The 17,094-nt window shown below is 48.2% G+C and overlaps 1 protein-coding gene across 5 annotated transcripts in view; it reads left to right on the top strand.

The window, feature by feature from the left end:
- Positions 1-11,627, top strand: part of gjc2 (gap junction protein gamma 2) — a 222,860-nt gene extending 211,233 nt beyond the window's left edge. For all 5 annotated transcript variants that reach the window (XR_011350268.1, XR_011350267.1, XR_011350264.1 and 2 more), the window contains one exon: positions 11,160-11,627. The gene's annotated coding sequence lies outside the window, so the exon portion shown is untranslated. The remainder of the gene's footprint in view (positions 1-11,159) is intronic.
- Positions 11,628-17,094: the final 5,467 nt, after the last annotated feature.

Genomic DNA, 17,094 nt, shown 5'->3' with positions numbered 1-17,094 from the left:
AGCACCATTCAGTACAACATTGCCTGTCGTTGATGCTACTGAGACCTTTTCCTGCCAACCAGGCAGACGGTACAGGCTTTTCACTCGCAGTGCAGAACTATTCAGTACAACATTGCCTGTCATTGATGCTACTGAGACCTTTTCCTGCCGACCAGGCAGACGGTACAGGTTTTTCACTCCCAGTACAGCACCATTCAGTACAACATTGCCTGTCGTTGATGCTACTGAGACCTTTTCCTGCCGACCACGCAGACGGAACAGGCTTTTCAGTTCCAGTGCAGCACCGCTCAGTACAACATTGCTTGTCATTGATGCTACTGAGACCTTTTCCTGCCGACCAGGCAGACGGTACAGTTTTTTTCAGTCCCAGTGCAGCACCATTCAGTACAACATTGCCTGTCGTTCATGCTACTGAGACCTTTTCCAGCCGACCAGGCAGACGGTACAGGCTTTTCAGTCCCAGTGCAGCACTGCTCAGTACAACATTGCCTGTCGTTGATGCTACTGAGACCTTTTCCTGCCGACCACGCAGACGGTACAGGTTTTTCACTCCCAGTGCAGCACCGCTCAGTACAACATTGCCTGTCGTTGATGCTACTGAGACCTTTTCCTGCAGACAAGGCAGACGGTACAGGCTTTTCAGTCACAGTGCAGCACTGCTCAGTACAACATTGCCTGTCGTTGATGCTACTGAGACCTTTTCCTGCCGACCAGGCAGACGGTACAGGCTTTTCAGTCCCAGTGCAGAACTATTCAGTACAACATTGCCTGTCGTTGATGCTACGGAGACCTTTTCCTGCCGACCAGGCAGACGGTACAGGCTTTTCAGTCCCAGTGCAGCACCATTCAGTACAACATTGCCTGTCGTTGATGCTACTGAGACCTTTTCCTGCCGACCAGGCAGACGGTAAAGGTTTTTCACTCCCAGTGCAGCACCATTCAGTACAACATTGCCTGTCGTTGATGCTACGGAGACCTTTTCCTGCCGACCAGGCAGACGGTACAGGTTTTTCACTCCCAGTGCAGCACCATTCAGTACAACATTGCCTGTCATTGATGCTACTGAGACCTTTTCCTGCCGACCAGGCAGACGGTACAGGCTTTTCACTCCCAGTGCAGAACTCTTCAGTACAACATTGTCTGTCATTGATGCTACTGAGACCTTTTCCTGCCGACCAGGCAGACGGTACAGGTTTTTCACTCCCAGTACAGCACCATTCAGTACAACATTGCCTGTCGGTGATGCTACTGAGACCTTTTCCTGCCGACCAGGCAGACGGTACAGGTTTTTCACTCCCAGTAAAGCACCATTCAGTACAACATTGCCTGTCGTTGATGCTACTGAGACCTTTTCCTGCCGACCACGCAGACGGAACAGGCTTTTCAGTCCCAGTGCAGCACCGCTCAGTACAACATTGCTTGTCATTGATGCTACTGAGACCTTTTCCTGCCGACCAGGCAGACGGTACAGTTTTTTTCAGTCCCAGTGCAGCACCATTCAGTACAACATTGCCTGTCGTTCATGCTACTGAGACCTTTTCCAGCCGACCAGGCAGACGGTACAGGCTTTTCAGTCCCAGTGCAGCACTGCTCAGTACAACATTGCCTGTCGTTGATGCTACTGAGACCTTTTCCTGCCGACCACGCAGACGGTACAGGTTTTTCACCCCCAGTGCAGCACCGCTCAGTACAACATTGCCTGTCGTTGATGCTACTGAGACCTTTTCCTGCAGACAAGGCAGACGGTACAGGCTTTTCAGTCACAGTGCAGCACTGCTCAGTACAACATTGCCTGTCGTTGATGCTACTGAGACCTTTTCCTGCCGACCAGGCAGACGGTACAGGCTTTTCAGTCCCAGTGCAGAACTATTCAGTACAACATTGCCTGTCGTTGATGCTACGGAGACCTTTTCCTGCCGACCAGGCAGACGGTACAGGCTTTTCAGTCCCAGTGCAGCACCATTCAGTACAACATTGCCTGTCGTTGATGCTACTGAGACCTTTTCCTGCCGACCAGGCAGACGGTAAAGGTTTTTCACTCCCAGTGCAGCACCATTCAGTACAACATTGCCTGTCGTTGATGCTACGGAGACCTTTTCCTGCCGACCAGGCAGACGGTACAGGTTTTTCACTCCCAGTGCAGCACCATTCAGTACAACATTGCCTGTCATTGATGCTACTGAGACCTTTTCCTGCCGACCAGGCAGACGGTACAGGCTTTTCACTCCCAGTGCAGAACTATTCAGTACAACATTGTCTGTCATTGATGCTACTGAGACCTTTTCCTGCCGACCAGGCAGACGGTACAGGTTTTTCACTCCCAGTACAGCACCATTCAGTACAACATTGCCTGTCGGTGATGCTACTGAGACCTTTTCCTGCCGACCAGGCAGACGGTACAGGTTTTTCATTTCCAGTGCAGTACCACTCAGTACAACATTGCCTGTCGTTGATGCTACTGAGACCTTTTCCTGCCGACCAGGCAGACGGAACAGGCTTTTCAGTCCCAGTGCAGCACCGCTCAGTACAACATTGCCTGTCGTTGATGCTACTGAGACCTTTTCCTGCCGACCAGGCAGACGGTACAGGTTTTTCACTCCCAGTACAGCACCATTCAGTACAACATTGCCTGTCGGTGATGCGACTGAGACCTTTTCCTGCCGACAAGGCAGACGGTACAGGCTTTTCAGTCACAGTGCAGCACTGCTCAGTACAACATTGCCTGTCGTTGATGCTACTGAGACCTTTTCCTGCCGTCCAGGCAGACGGTACAGGCTTTTCAGTCCCAGTGCAGAACTATTCAGTACAACATTGCCTGTCGTTGATGCTACGGAGACCTTTTCCTGCCGACCAGGCAGACGGTACAGGCTTTTCAGTCCCAGTGCAGCACCATTCAGTACAACATTGCCTGTCGTTGATGCTACTGAGACCTTTTCCTGCCGACCAGGCAGACGGTACAGGCTTTTCAGTCCCAGTGCAGCACCACTCAGAACAACATTGCCTGTCGTTGATGCTACGGAGACCTTTTCCTGCCGAACAGGCAGACGGTACAGGCTTTTCTGACCCAGTGCAGCACCATTCAGAACAACATTGCCTGTCGGTGATGCTACTGAGACCTTTTCCTGCCGACCAGGGAGACGGTACAGGCTTTTCACTCCCAGTGCAGAACTATTCAGTACAACATTGCCTGTCATTGATGCTACTGAGACCTTTTCCTGCCGACCAGGCAGACAGTACAGGTTTTTCAGTCCCAGTGCAGCACCATTCAGTTCAACATTGCCTGTCATTGATGCTACTGAGACGGTTTCCTGCCGACCAGGCAGACGGTACAGGCTTTTCAGTCCTAGTGCAGCACCATTCAGTACAACATTGCCTGTCGTTGATGCTACTGAGACCTTTTCCTGCCGACCAGGCAGACGGTACAGGTTTTTCAGTCCCAGTGCAGCACCGCTCAGTACAACATTGCCTGTCATTGATGCTACTGAGACCTTTTCCTGCCGACCAGGCAGACGGTACAGGTTTTTCACTCCTAGTGCAGCACCATTCAGTACAACATTGCCTGTCGTTGATGCTACTGAGACCTTTTCCTGCCGACCAGGCAGACGGTACAGGTTTTTCACTCCTAGTGCAGCACCATTCAGTACAACATTGCCTGTCGTTGATGCTACTGAGACCTTTTCCTGCCGACCAGGCAGACGGTACAGGTTTTTCACTCCCAGTGCAGCACTGCTCAGTACAACATTGCCTGTCATTGATGCTACTGAGACCTTTTCCTGCCGACCAGGCAGACGGTAGAGGTTTTTCACTCCCAGTGCAGCACTGCTCAGTACAACATTGCCTGTCGTTGATGCTACTGAGACCTTTTCCTGCCGACCAGGAAGGCGGTACAGGCTTTTCAGTCCCAGTGCAGCACCATTCAGTACAACATTGCCTGTCGTTGATGGTACTGAGACCTTTTCCTGCCGACCAGGCAGACGGTACAGGTTTTTCACTCCCAGTGCAGCACTGCTCAGTACAACATTGCCTGTCGTTGATGCTACTGAGATCTTTTCCTGCCGACCAGGCAGACGGTACAGGTTTTTCACTCCCAGTACAGCACCATGCAGTACAACATTTCCTGACATTGATGCTACTGAGACCTTTTCCTGCCGACTAGGCAGACGGTACAGGCTTTTCACTCCCAGTGCAGCACCACTCAGTACAACGTTGCCTGTCGGTGATGCTACTGAGACCTTTTCCTGCCGACCAGGCAGACGGTACAGGCTTTTCAGTCCCAGTGCAGCACCATTCAGTACAACATTGCCTGTCATTGATGCTACTGAGACCTTTTCCTGCCGACCAGGCAGACGGTACAGGTTTTTCAGTCCCAGTGCAGCACCATTCAGTACAACATTGCCTGTCGTTGATGCTACTGAGACCTTTTCCTGCCGACCAGGCAGACGGTACAGGCTTTTTAGTCCCAGTGCAGCACCGCTCAGTACAACATTGCCTGTCGTTGATGCTACTGAGACCTTTTCCTGCCGACCAGGCAGACGGTACAGGTTTTTCACTCCCAGTGCAGAACTATTCAGTACAACATTGCCTGTCATTGATGCTACTGAGACCTTTTACTGCCGACCAGGCAGACGGTACAGGTTTTTCACTCCCAGTGCAGCACCATTCAGTACAACATTGCCTGTCGTTGATGCTACTGAGACCTTTTCCTGCCAACCAGGCAGACGGTACAGGCTTTTCAGTCCTAGTACAGCACCATTCAGTACAACATTGCCTGTCATTGATGCTACTGAGACCTTTTCCTGCCGACCAGGCAGACGGTACAGGTTTTTAAGTCCTAGTGCAGCACCATTGAGTACAACATTGCCTGTCGTTGATGCTACTGAGTCCTTTTCCTGCCGACCAGGCAGACGGTACAGGTTTTTCAGTCCCAGTGCAGCACCATTCAGTACAACATTGCCTGTCGGTGATGCTACTGAGACCTTTTCCTGCCGACCAGGCAGACGGTACAGGTTTTTCACTCCCACTACAGCACCATTCAGTACAACATTGCCTGTCGTTGATGCTACTGAGACGTTTTCCTGCCAACCAGGCAGACGGTACAGGCTTTTCACTCGCAGTGCAGAACTATTCAGTACAACATTGCCTGTCATTGATGCTACTGAGACATTTTCCTGCCGACCAGGCAGACGGTACAGGTTTTTCACTCCCAGTACAGCACCATTCAGTACAACATTGCCTGTCGTTGATGCTACTGAGACCTTTTCCTGCCGACCACGCAGACGGAACAGGCTTTTCAGTCCCAGTGCAGCACCGCTCAGTACAACATTGCTTGTCATTGATGCTACTGAGACCTTTTCCTGCCGACCAGGCAGACGGTACAGTTTTTTCAGTCCCAGTGCAGCACCATTCAGTACAACATTGCCTGTCGTTCATGCTACTGAGACCTTTTCCTGCCGACCAGGCAGACGGTACAGGCTTTTCAGTCCCAGTGCAGCACTGCTCAGTACAACATTGCCTGTCGTTGATGCTACTGAGACCTTTTCCTGCCGACCAGGCAGACGGTACAGGCTTTTCTGACCCAGTGCAGCACCACTCAGTACAACATTGCCTGTCATTGATGCTACTGAGACCTTTTCCTGCCGACCAGGCAGACGGTACAGGCTTTTCTGTCCCAGTGGAGCACCACTCAGTACAACATTGCCTGTCGTTGATGCTACTGAGACCTTTTCCTTCCGACCAGGCAGACGGTACAGGCTTTTCAGTCCCAGTGCAGCACTGCTCAGTACAACATTGCCTGTCGTTGATGCTACTGAGACCTTTTCCTGCCGACCAGGCAGACGGTACAGGTTTTTCAGTCCCAGTGCAGAACTATTCAGTACAAAATTGCCTGCCATTGATGCTACTGAGACCTTTTCCTGCCGACCAGGCAGACGGTACAGGTTTTTCACTCCCAGTGCAGCACCGCTCAGTACAACATTGCCTGTCGTTGATGTTACTGAGACCTTTTCCTGCCAACCAGGCAGACGGTACAGGCTTTTCACTCGCAGTGCAGAACTATTCAGTACAACATTGCCTGTCGTTGATGCTACGGAGACCTTTTCCTGCCGACCAGGCAGACGGTACAGGCTTTTCAGTCCCAGTGCAGCACCATTCAGTACAACATTGCCTGTCGTTGATGCTACTGAGACCTTTTCCTGCCGACCAGGCAGACGGTACAGGTTTTTCACTCCCAGTGCAGCACCATTCAGTACAACATTGCCTGTCGTTGATGCTACTGAGACCTTTTCCTGCCGACCAGGCAGACGGTACAGGTTTTTCAGTCCCAGTGCAGCACCATTCAGTACAACATTGCCTGTCGTTGATGCTACTGAGACCTTTTCCTGCCAACCAGGCAGACGGTACAGGCTTTTCACTCGCAGTGCAGAACTATTCAGTACAACATTGCCTGTCATTGATGCTACTGAGACCTTTTCCTGCCGACCAGGCAGACGGTACAGGTTTTTCACTCCCAGTACAGCACCATTCAGTACAACATTGCCTGTCGTTGATGCTACTGAGACCTTTTCCTGCCGACCACGCAGACGGAACAGGCTTTTCAGTCCCAGTGCAGCACCGCTCAGTACAACATTGCTTGTCATTGATGCTACTGAGACCTTTTCCTGCCGACCAGGCAGACGGTACAGTTTTTTTCAGTCCCAGTGCAGCACCATTCAGTACAACATTGCCTGTCGTTCATGCTACTGAGACCTTTTCCAGCCGACCAGGCAGACGGTACAGGCTTTTCAGTCCCAGTGCAGCACTGCTCAGTACAACATTGCCTGTCGTTGATGCTACTGAGACCTTTTCCTGCCGACCACGCAGACGGTACAGGTTTTTCACTCCCAGTGCAGCACCGCTCAGTACAACATTGCCTGTCGTTGATGCTACTGAGACCTTTTCCTGCAGACAAGGCAGACGGTACAGGCTTTTCAGTCACAGTGCAGCACTGCTCAGTACAACATTGCCTGTCGTTGATGCTACTGAGACCTTTTCCTGCCGACCAGGCAGACGGTACAGGCTTTTCAGTCCCAGTGCAGAACTATTCAGTACAACATTGCCTGTCGTTGATGCTACGGAGACCTTTTCCTGCCGACCAGGCAGACGGTACAGGCTTTTCAGTCCCAGTGCAGCACCATTCAGTACAACATTGCCTGTCGTTGATGCTACTGAGACCTTTTCCTGCCGACCAGGCAGACGGTACAGGTTTTTCACTCCCAGTGCAGCACCATTCAGTACAACATTGCCTGTCATTGATGCTACTGAGACCTTTTCCTGCCGACCAGGCAGACGGTACAGGCTTTTCACTCCCAGTGCAGAACTCTTCAGTACAACATTGTCTGTCATTGATGCTACTGAGACCTTTTCCTGCCGACCAGGCAGACGGTACAGGTTTTTCACTCCCAGTACAGCACCATTCAGTACAACATTGCCTGTCGGTGATGCTACTGAGACCTTTTCCTGCCGACCAGGCAGACGGTACAGGTTTTTCATTTCCAGTGCAGTACCACTCAGTACAACATTGCCTGTCGTTGATGCTACTGAGACCTTTTCCTGCCGACCAGGCAGACGGAACAGGCTTTTCAGTCCCAGTGCAGCACCGCTCAGTACAACATTGCCTGTCATTGATGCTACTGAGACCTTTTCCTGCCGACCAGGCAGACGGTACAGGTTTTTCAGTCCCAGTGCAGCACCATTCAGTACAACATTGCTTGTCATTGATGCTACTGAGACCTTTTCCTGCCGACCAGGCAGACGGTACAGTTTTTTTCAGTCCCAGTGCAGCACCATTCAGTACAACATTGCCTGTCGTTCATGCTACTGAGACCTTTTCCAGCCGACCAGGCAGACGGTACAGGCTTTTCAGTCCCAGTGCAGCACTGCTCAGTACAACATTGCCTGTCGTTGATGCTACTGAGACCTTTTCCTGCCGACCACGCAGACGGTACAGGTTTTTCACTCCCAGTGCAGCACCGCTCAGTACAACATTGCCTGTCGTTGATGCTACTGAGACCTTTTCCTGCAGACAAGGCAGACGGTACAGGCTTTTCAGTCACAGTGCAGCACTGCTCAGTACAACATTGCCTGTCGTTGATGCTACTGAGACCTTTTCCTGCCGACCAGGCAGACGGTACAGGCTTTTCAGTCCCAGTGCAGCACTGCTCAGTACAACATTGCGTGTCGTTGATGCTACTGAGACCTTTTCCAGCCGACCAGGCAGACGGTACAGGTTTTTCACTCCCAGTGCAGCACCATTCAGTACAACATTGCCTGTCATTGATGCTACTGAGACCTTTTCCTGCCGACCAGGCAGACGGTACAGGCTTTTCACTCCCAGTGCAGAACTATTCAGTACAACATTGTCTGTCATTGATGCTACTGAGACCTTTTCCTGCCGACCAGGCAGACGGTACAGGTTTTTCACTCCCAGTACAGCACCATTCAGTACAACATTGCCTGTCGGTGATGCTACTGAGACCTTTTCCTGCCGACCAGGCAGACGGTACAGGTTTTTCATTTCCAGTGCAGTACCACTCAGTACAACATTGCCTGTCGTTGATGCTACTGAGACCTTTTCCTGCCGACCAGGCAGACGGAACAGGCTTTTCAGTCCCAGTGCAGCACCGCTCAGTACAACATTGCCTGTCGTTGATGCTACTGAGACCTTTTCCTGCCGACCAGGCAGACGGTACAGGTTTTTCAGTCCCAGTGCAGCACCATTCAGTACAACATTGCCTGTCGGTGATGCTACTGAGACCTTTTCCTGCCGACAAGGCAGACGGTACAGGCTTTTCAGTCACAGTGCAGCACTGCTCAGTACAACATTGCCTGTCGTTGATGCTACTGAGACCTTTTCCTGCCGACCAGGCAGACGGTACAGGCTTTTCAGTCCCAGTGCAGAACTATTCAGTACAACATTGCCTGTCGTTGATGCTACGGAGACCTTTTCCTGCCGACCAGGCAGACGGTACAGGCTTTTCAGTCCCAGTGCAGCACCATTCAGTACAACATTGCCTGTCGTTGATGCTACTGAGACCTTTTCCTGCCGACCAGGCAGACGGTACAGGTTTTTCACTCCCAGTGCAGCACCATTCAGTACAACATTGCCTGTCGTTGATGCTACGGAGACCTTTTCCTGCCGACCAGGCAGACGGTACAGGTTTTTCACTCCCAGTGCAGCACCATTCAGTACAACATTGCCTGTCATTGATGCTACTGAGACCTTTTCCTGCCGACCAGGCAGACGGTACAGGCTTTTCACTCCCAGTGCAGAACTATTCAGTACAACATTGTCTGTCATTGATGCTACTGAGACCTTTTCCTGCCGACCAGGCAGACGGTACAGGTTTTTCACTCCCAGTACAGCACCATTCAGTACAACATTGCCTGTCGGTGATGCTACTGAGACCTTTTCCTGCCGACCAGGCAGACGGTACAGGTTTTTCATTTCCAGTGCAGTACCACTCAGTACAACATTGCCTGTCGTTGATGCTACTGAGACCTTTTCCTGCCGACCAGGCAGACGGAACAGGCTTTTCAGTCCCAGTGCAGCACCGCTCAGTACAACATTGCCTGTCATTGATGCTACTGAGACCTTTTCCTGCCGACCAGGCAGACGGTACAGGCTTTTCACTCCCAGTGCAGAACTATTCAGTACAACATTGTCTGTCATTGATGCTACTGAGACCTTTTCCTGCCGACCAGGCAGACGGTACAGGTTTTTCACTCCCAGTACAGCACCATTCAGTACAACATTGCCTGTCGGTGATGCTACTGAGACCTTTTCCTGCCGACCAGGCAGACGGTACAGGTTTTTCATTTCCAGTGCAGTACCACTCAGTACAACATTGCCTGTCGTTGATGCTACTGAGACCTTTTCCTGCCGACCAGGCAGACGGAACAGGCTTTTCAGTCCCAGTGCAGCACCGCTCAGTACAACATTGCCTGTCGTTGATGCTACTGAGACCTTTTCCTGCCGACCAGGCAGACGGTACAGTTTTTTCAGTCCCAGTGCAGCACCGCTCAGTACAACATTGCCTGTCATTGATGCTACTGAGACCTTTTCCTGCCGACCAGGCAGACGGTACAGGCTTTTTACTCCCAGTGCAGAACTATTCAGTACAACATTGTCTGTCATTGATGCTACTGAGACCTTTTCCTGCCGACCAGGCAGACGGTACAGGTTTTTCACTCCCAGTACAGCACCATTCAGTACAACATTGCCTGTCGGTGATGCTACTGAGACCTTTTCCTGCCGACCAGGCAGACGGTACAGGTTTTTCATTTCCAGTGCAGTACCACTCAGTACAACATTGCCTGTCGTTGATGCTACTGAGACCTTTTCCTGCCGACCAGGCAGACGGAACAGGCTTTTCAGTCCCAGTGCAGCACCGCTCAGTACAACATTGCCTGTCGTTGATGCTACTGAGACCTTTTCCAGCCGACCAGGCAGACGGTACAGGCTTTTCAGTCCCAGTGCAGCACTGCTCAGTACAACATTGCCTGTCGTTGATGCTACTGAGACCTTTTCCTGCCGACCACGCAGACGGTAAAGGCTTTTCTGTCCCAGTGCAGCACCACTCAGTACAACATTGCCTGTCGTTGATGCTACTGAGACCTTTTCCTGCCGACCAGGCAGACGGTACAGGTTTTTCACTCCCAGTGCAGCACCGCTCAGCATTGCACAGTTTACTAGCCTGGCGACCAGCCAGCAAACTTTCTGCAGCAATGGACAGTCGCTGAGCACAGCGCCACCTGCCAACTCCTGTGTGACAGTACAGACATTAAGCAGCAACGGACAGTCGCTCTGCAGAGCGCCACCTATTGGCTCCTGTGTGTCATTGCAGACTTTAACTGCTACGCTACTTTCTACAGCTAACTCTTTCCTACCAGACTTTGAGATTAGCATGATAAAATCTCACAATTCCCAACAACCCACTTACAGTATGGACTTTCAGGTTTGCTAATGCATCTCAAATGTTTGTTACTGTTCTGGATTTATCATGAGCCTTAACTCTGTAATCAACTTTGACGTTTTGCAACTGTCTGTGATGACCTTTTGCAGACATTAAGTGTCTCATGTGATTCCTGCTGTACTTATTCGTGTTGTCAATATTTGTTTGCAGCTTTCTACTAGATCAAGCCATTTCCTCCCCCAACAGCCTTCATACACGATGGTACGGCACTCCACCACAAATGGCAAGTTGGTTTCACTCACCTTGCTCAGTTCTATGATGGAACGTCTGCTCTAATTCGGAAATACTGAGGCAGTCGGTTGGTTACCGCTGGTTCTGGTGGGGGGGAGCTGTGTAGCGGTGCGCTTGGAGGGAGTGGGCAGAACCACCACTAACAGCTCCCGTCTTGTGACAGCTAGATACAATAGCCTCCTATCTACTGGCCACTAGCCCCTACAGCCACAAGGCACAGTGACTCAGCAGCACCTGTGGATCTACTGAGAAGCCCTGGCCTACTCAATGTAGCTACGTCATGAGGTTGTTACCACTTCAGATGTCATGACACCAGGTCACATGTTGTGTGTCTATATCAAGCCTGATAACCCTGTAATAAACACTCTTCTCTTTGCTGGCTGACAACTTCAGGTGTGGTCTCGTTATTAAAACATGATGGCATGTGAACACAAACATCATCCGCCACACTATTTATATTTACTCTCTGTTTCCCCCTCATAATTTTAAATACCTCCATCAAATCTCCAAAATATCTGCCTTCTTCCACAAATGCGGCTTCTGCTCCAACTCAGCCCTCACCTACATCAAATGGTTCAATATAATTTTCTTCATCAATTTTATTAAACTCCACATAAGTTAAATGGACTCGATCCGAATTATTCAAATAAGTGTTTTCGATGTGCGAAAGAAATAGGGACTTTTTTTGCATTCAGTGTTGTCTTGTGAAAAAGTGGAAAGGTTTTGGAATGAACTGAGTTTCTTATTATGGCAAATTATGAAACTAAAGATACCAAAGGATCCAAAAATATTTTTATTTTCATGAAAAGGATATAAAATTGAAATTGGACAAATACCGAAAAATTGTAAGTATTGCAATAGCAACTGCAAATATCATGGAAAGGTGATCGAGAAGTGTTATTAAGTAGATGGTATAATGAGATGAAAAATTGTAGATCTTTGGGAAAAATGACGTATAGTTTAAGGAATTGAGATGAAAATTTTTATTGCATCTGTAAACCATAAATGGGTTTTATGGATAATTTTCTGCCCACCTCTTCTATCTTATCCACTCCTCTTAATTAATAAGTTTTATTAACAATTAACGATTGTCTATGTTAATATTATTGTAGATTAAATGGTCGGTGTTTTCTTTCTTTTCTTACTTTTGGGTGGGGGGGATGGGGAGAAAAATATTTTAAAAATTATTGTGCCATTGGCTTCTATGAATATTTGATTAATGTTTTATTCATTTTTTTCTGTAATGATGCAAACAATTAAATAATTTTTTTTTAAAAACATAGAATCACCCTCATCCAATACATTATTCACTGGAATTTCCAGCACTTACTACCGGGTCCCCCACACCAGACAGATTTTTCCCTTTCTTCAACTTTCAGCCTTCTGTACGGACTGCTTCCTCCGTGATTCTCATACATTCATCCCTCCCCACTTATCGCCCTCCCAGCACCTACCCCTGTGGCTGCAGAAGCTGCAACACTTGTGCCCACACCTCCTCTTTCACCACGCTTGGGGCCCCAAACAGGCCTTTCAAGTGAAGCAATACTTCACTTGTAAATCCACAGGACTGATTTACTGCATCCAGTGCTCCCTTTGTGGTCTTCTCTACACCAGAAAGACGGTCACAGATTGGGAGATTGCTTTGCTCAGCACCTCTGCTCTGTCCGCCACAACAGAGACCTCCCAGTAGCCAACTTTTTCAATTTTGAGTCACACTTCCACACTCACACATCTGTCCATGCACAATTCCACCCTGACCACCCGCAGTTGAAGGAACAACACCTTATCTTACATCTGGGCACTTTCCAGTCAGATGGCATTAACATTGACCTCTGCTTTCTGCTAAACTTGCTTACCTTTTCTTTCCTCTCCCCCCTTCCAGTCTTTCCAGTTCTCTCCTCCGAGCTAACCCTTCTCACCATGATTGCTGCTGTCCCTCCCTCTCTTCTCCACCTATCATCTCCTGCCTTTGCCACTCTGCCCCATATCTTTTTGTTCAGATGCCTGCCAATATTCTCTCATACCTTGATGAAGGGATCAAGCCCAAATCATCAGTCATGTATTTTCACCTTTGCTACATAAAGGACACTGTTTGACCAGTTGAGTTTCTCCAGCTTTTTTGTGTTATCATTTCAGTCACGGTATCTGCAGATTTTCGTTATTTACTTCTATCAAATCTCCCCTCATTCTTCTACACTCCAGGAAATAAAGTCCTAACCTTTTTAACTTTTCCCTGTAACTCAGTTCCTGAAGTCCAGGCAACATTCTCATAAATATTCTCTGCACTCTTTCTATGTTATTGATATCTTTCCTGTAGTACTCCAAATTTAGCCCCACCAATATCTTATACAACTTTATCATAATATTCTAGCTCCTCTACTCAAGGCTTTGATTTATAAAGACCAATATGCCAAAAGCTCTCTTAACATCCCTATCCATCTATGACACCACTTTCAGGAAATATGCATCTGTATTCCCAGATCCCTCTGTACTACTGCACTTCTCAATACCCATTCTTGGTTTGTTCTTCCAAAATGCAACACCTCACACTTGTCTGCATTAAATTCCATCCGCTATATTTCAGCCCATTTTTCCATTTTGTTCAGATCCCTCTACAAGCTTTGAAAACCTTCTTTGCTGTCCACAACACCTACAATCTTAGTGTCATCTGCAAATGTGCTATTCTAATATACCACATTATCATCCAGATCATTGATATAGATGACAAGCAACAATTGTCCCAGCACCAATCCCAGAGGCACACCACTTGTCACAAGCATCCAGTTTGAGAAGCAATTATCCACCACTGCTCTCTGGATTTTCCTGTCCAGCCATTGTTGAATCCAGTTTACTATTTCACCATGAATACCTAGTATCTGAACTTTCTTGATTAATCTCCCATGTGGGACCTTGTCAAATGTCTTACTAAAGTCCATGTAGACAACATCCACAGCCTTTCCTTCATCACCTTTCCTGGTACCCTCCTCAAAAAACTCTACAAGATGGGTTAAACACACACAAAGTCATCTTGACTATCCCTAACCAGTTTCTGGCTATCCAAATAATTGTATATCTGATCTCTTAGAACACCTTTCAGTAATTTACCGACTACTGACGTCAGGCTCATCAGCCTCTAATTTCCAGGTTTATTTTTGGAGCTTTTTTTAAACAACGGAACAATGTGAGCTATCCTCTAATCCTCTGGCATCATATGCATGGCTAGGGACATTTTAAATATTTCTGCCAGAGACTCTGTAATTTCTACACTAGCCTCCCTCAAGGTCTAAGGGAATATCTTGTCAGTCCCTGGAGATTTATCCTTATTCTTCCTCTTCCTCTTTAACCTGTATAGGTTCCATAACCTCAGTTTGTTTTCTTACTTTGTGTCTTGCTTCCTGATTGAACACTGATGAAAAAAAAAAACATTTATAATCTCCCCAATCTCTTTTGGCACCATATATAATCTTCAAGGGGACCAATTTTGTCCCTGGCATCCCTTTAGTTCTTAATATACCTGTAGAATCCTTCATATTAGCCCTTTTCACACTTGCAAGTGATCCCAGGAATTAATTGCCAATTGTGAAAGCAAAATCAGCTCAACACCAGCGTCAGATGACATCATCTCACACCGGGGATTGACGGCCTCAACCCCTAGTACAATCCTTGGCATCTGCAGACACCGGTGTTGCAATCAGGCAAGTGTGAAATGGGTAATTGCATTGTTGGATTAAAATGACCTACGTTTTTGTGTGAGTGCAGGAACGTGAAGGAAGAAAAGATTAAACAACAATTTTTGAGTGATGCAGGTCCGACTTCTGCCAGGACAGCATGAAGGTGGTTATTAAAGCCAGATATAAGCTGGTGCAGTACAAATTTTTGCATCAGTTATACCTCATGCCACAAAAATTGCACAAAGTTAAACCAGAAATCCCTGAATTGTGTTTTAGATATGGCGTAGAAACAGGAACTTGTGTGCATTCAACGTGGCTATGCACCAAGGTGAGACCCTTCTGGATAGAATTAGGGAACATTTTGAGAAAAAGTTACAAGCGTATCCGCAGGATTCAGCATTGTTGCTGCTGGGAGACATTAAGAATGTGAGTCCAAGATTGTCCAAACACCAAATTCAATTTGTGAAAGTCACCTTGTGGTGGCCAGGGAATGCATAATTGTTACCTGGAAATCTGACTCTCAGCTAAGCACAGCAAGATGGAAACACAGAGATGCAAAGCTGTGTTCCCCTGGAGAAAATTACTTACAACTTAAGAGGGAGATATGACTCATTCATTGAGGTGTGGCATCCATACTTGCGATACATCAAAATGCAAGTGAGATTAGCCTACTCAGGGCCTTTCTCAACAGGACAAGCAATACTACTCCTTCCCCTTTCACCCCCTCCCGTTCTTTCATGTCAAAAGCAATGGAAAGTCAGAACATTGAGCTGCCAAGTCCTGCCCCTCTTGTAACCAGGAGGCCACAATGTCATAATTCCATTTGCCAAACCATGCTCTAACTCCTCTGCCTTTCCTAAAATATGCTTTGCATTGAAATAGATTCACTTTAGAAAATTTCCACCAAGTACATCCTGTTAACTTCTAATGGTGCATGCAAATTTTACATAATCTTTTCCCTTCTCCACTCCTCTATCTGCTCTGGTGTCTGGTTCTCATCCCCCTGCAAATCTAGTTTAAACCTACTTGAGCAGCACAAGCAAACCTTTCTGCAAGGATATTAGTTCCCCTCCAGTTCAGATGCAAGGCTTCCCGTTGGAACAGGTCCCAATGATCTAGAAATCTGAAGCTCTCCCACCTGCACCATGTCTTCAGCCACGTGTTAACTGCATTATTCTTTTATTTCTAACCTCACTAGCATGTGGCATGTGTAGCCATCCTGAGATCACAACCTAGCGCCTAACTCCCTGAACTCTCCTCGAGGGCCTCCTCACCTTTCTTACCCATGTCATTGGTCCCTGTATGGGCCGTGACAATTGGCTACACACCCTCCCTCCTGAGAATGTTGTGAACCCAATCTGAGATATCTTGGACCCTGGAACCAGGGAGGCAACATACCATCCAGAATATTTGATCTCTTCCACAGAACCTCTTATCTGTCTGCCAACAATGGAATCCCCTATCAATATAACTTGCCTCCCCTTCTTAGCCACAGGACCAAACTCCATTGCTGTGGCTCATCCCTGGTAGGTTCCCACACCTTCACCCCCCCCCCCCCTCACCCCATCCCACTGTATCCAAAATGGCATACTTGTTATTGAGGGGATCAGCCACAGGGGTACCCTACCCTGCACTGTCTGCCTGTCCTGGATGTCACCCATCTACCCTCCTGTCCCTGTAACTCCTGTCAATTATGCCCCCCGGCCTCCCGAATGATGAGGAGTTTCTCCAACTCAGGCTCCAATTCCTTAATTTCGCTTGTCAGGAGCTGCAGCTGGATGCAATTCTCGCAGATGAAGTCATCAGGGACACTGCTGGCTTTCCTGACGAACCACATTCTGCAAAAGGAGCATTCCCCTGCCGTGGCTGCCATTCCCACTTTTTATGATCAGAGGAACAAAATGTATGGTGTCTAAAACTTGCCCTTACCTGTGCCTACCTGCTGAACCCTTTTTGTTCCTTGAAAAAGGGTGGCCCTGTCCTACTTCAACTCCTACTATTCCTTGCCCCTGACCTGTGCTCGCCAAAGCTTCTTGTTACCACTCTAACTCAGCCTACTCTGACGATGAAGGCTCCACTACACATTGTAGTGATACTCCGCTTCTTCCTCCAATAAAAGATTGTAGATGCTGGAATCTTGAGGGACCAAAGAGAATGTGGAAGGATTCAGCGGGTCAGGCAAC

The sequence above is a fragment of the Narcine bancroftii genome, chromosome 1 (genome assembly GCF_036971445.1).
Source record: "Narcine bancroftii isolate sNarBan1 chromosome 1, sNarBan1.hap1, whole genome shotgun sequence".
Lineage (NCBI taxonomy): Eukaryota > Metazoa > Chordata > Chondrichthyes > Torpediniformes > Narcinidae > Narcine > Narcine bancroftii.
This window is presented reverse-complemented; position numbering and strand designations above follow the sequence as displayed.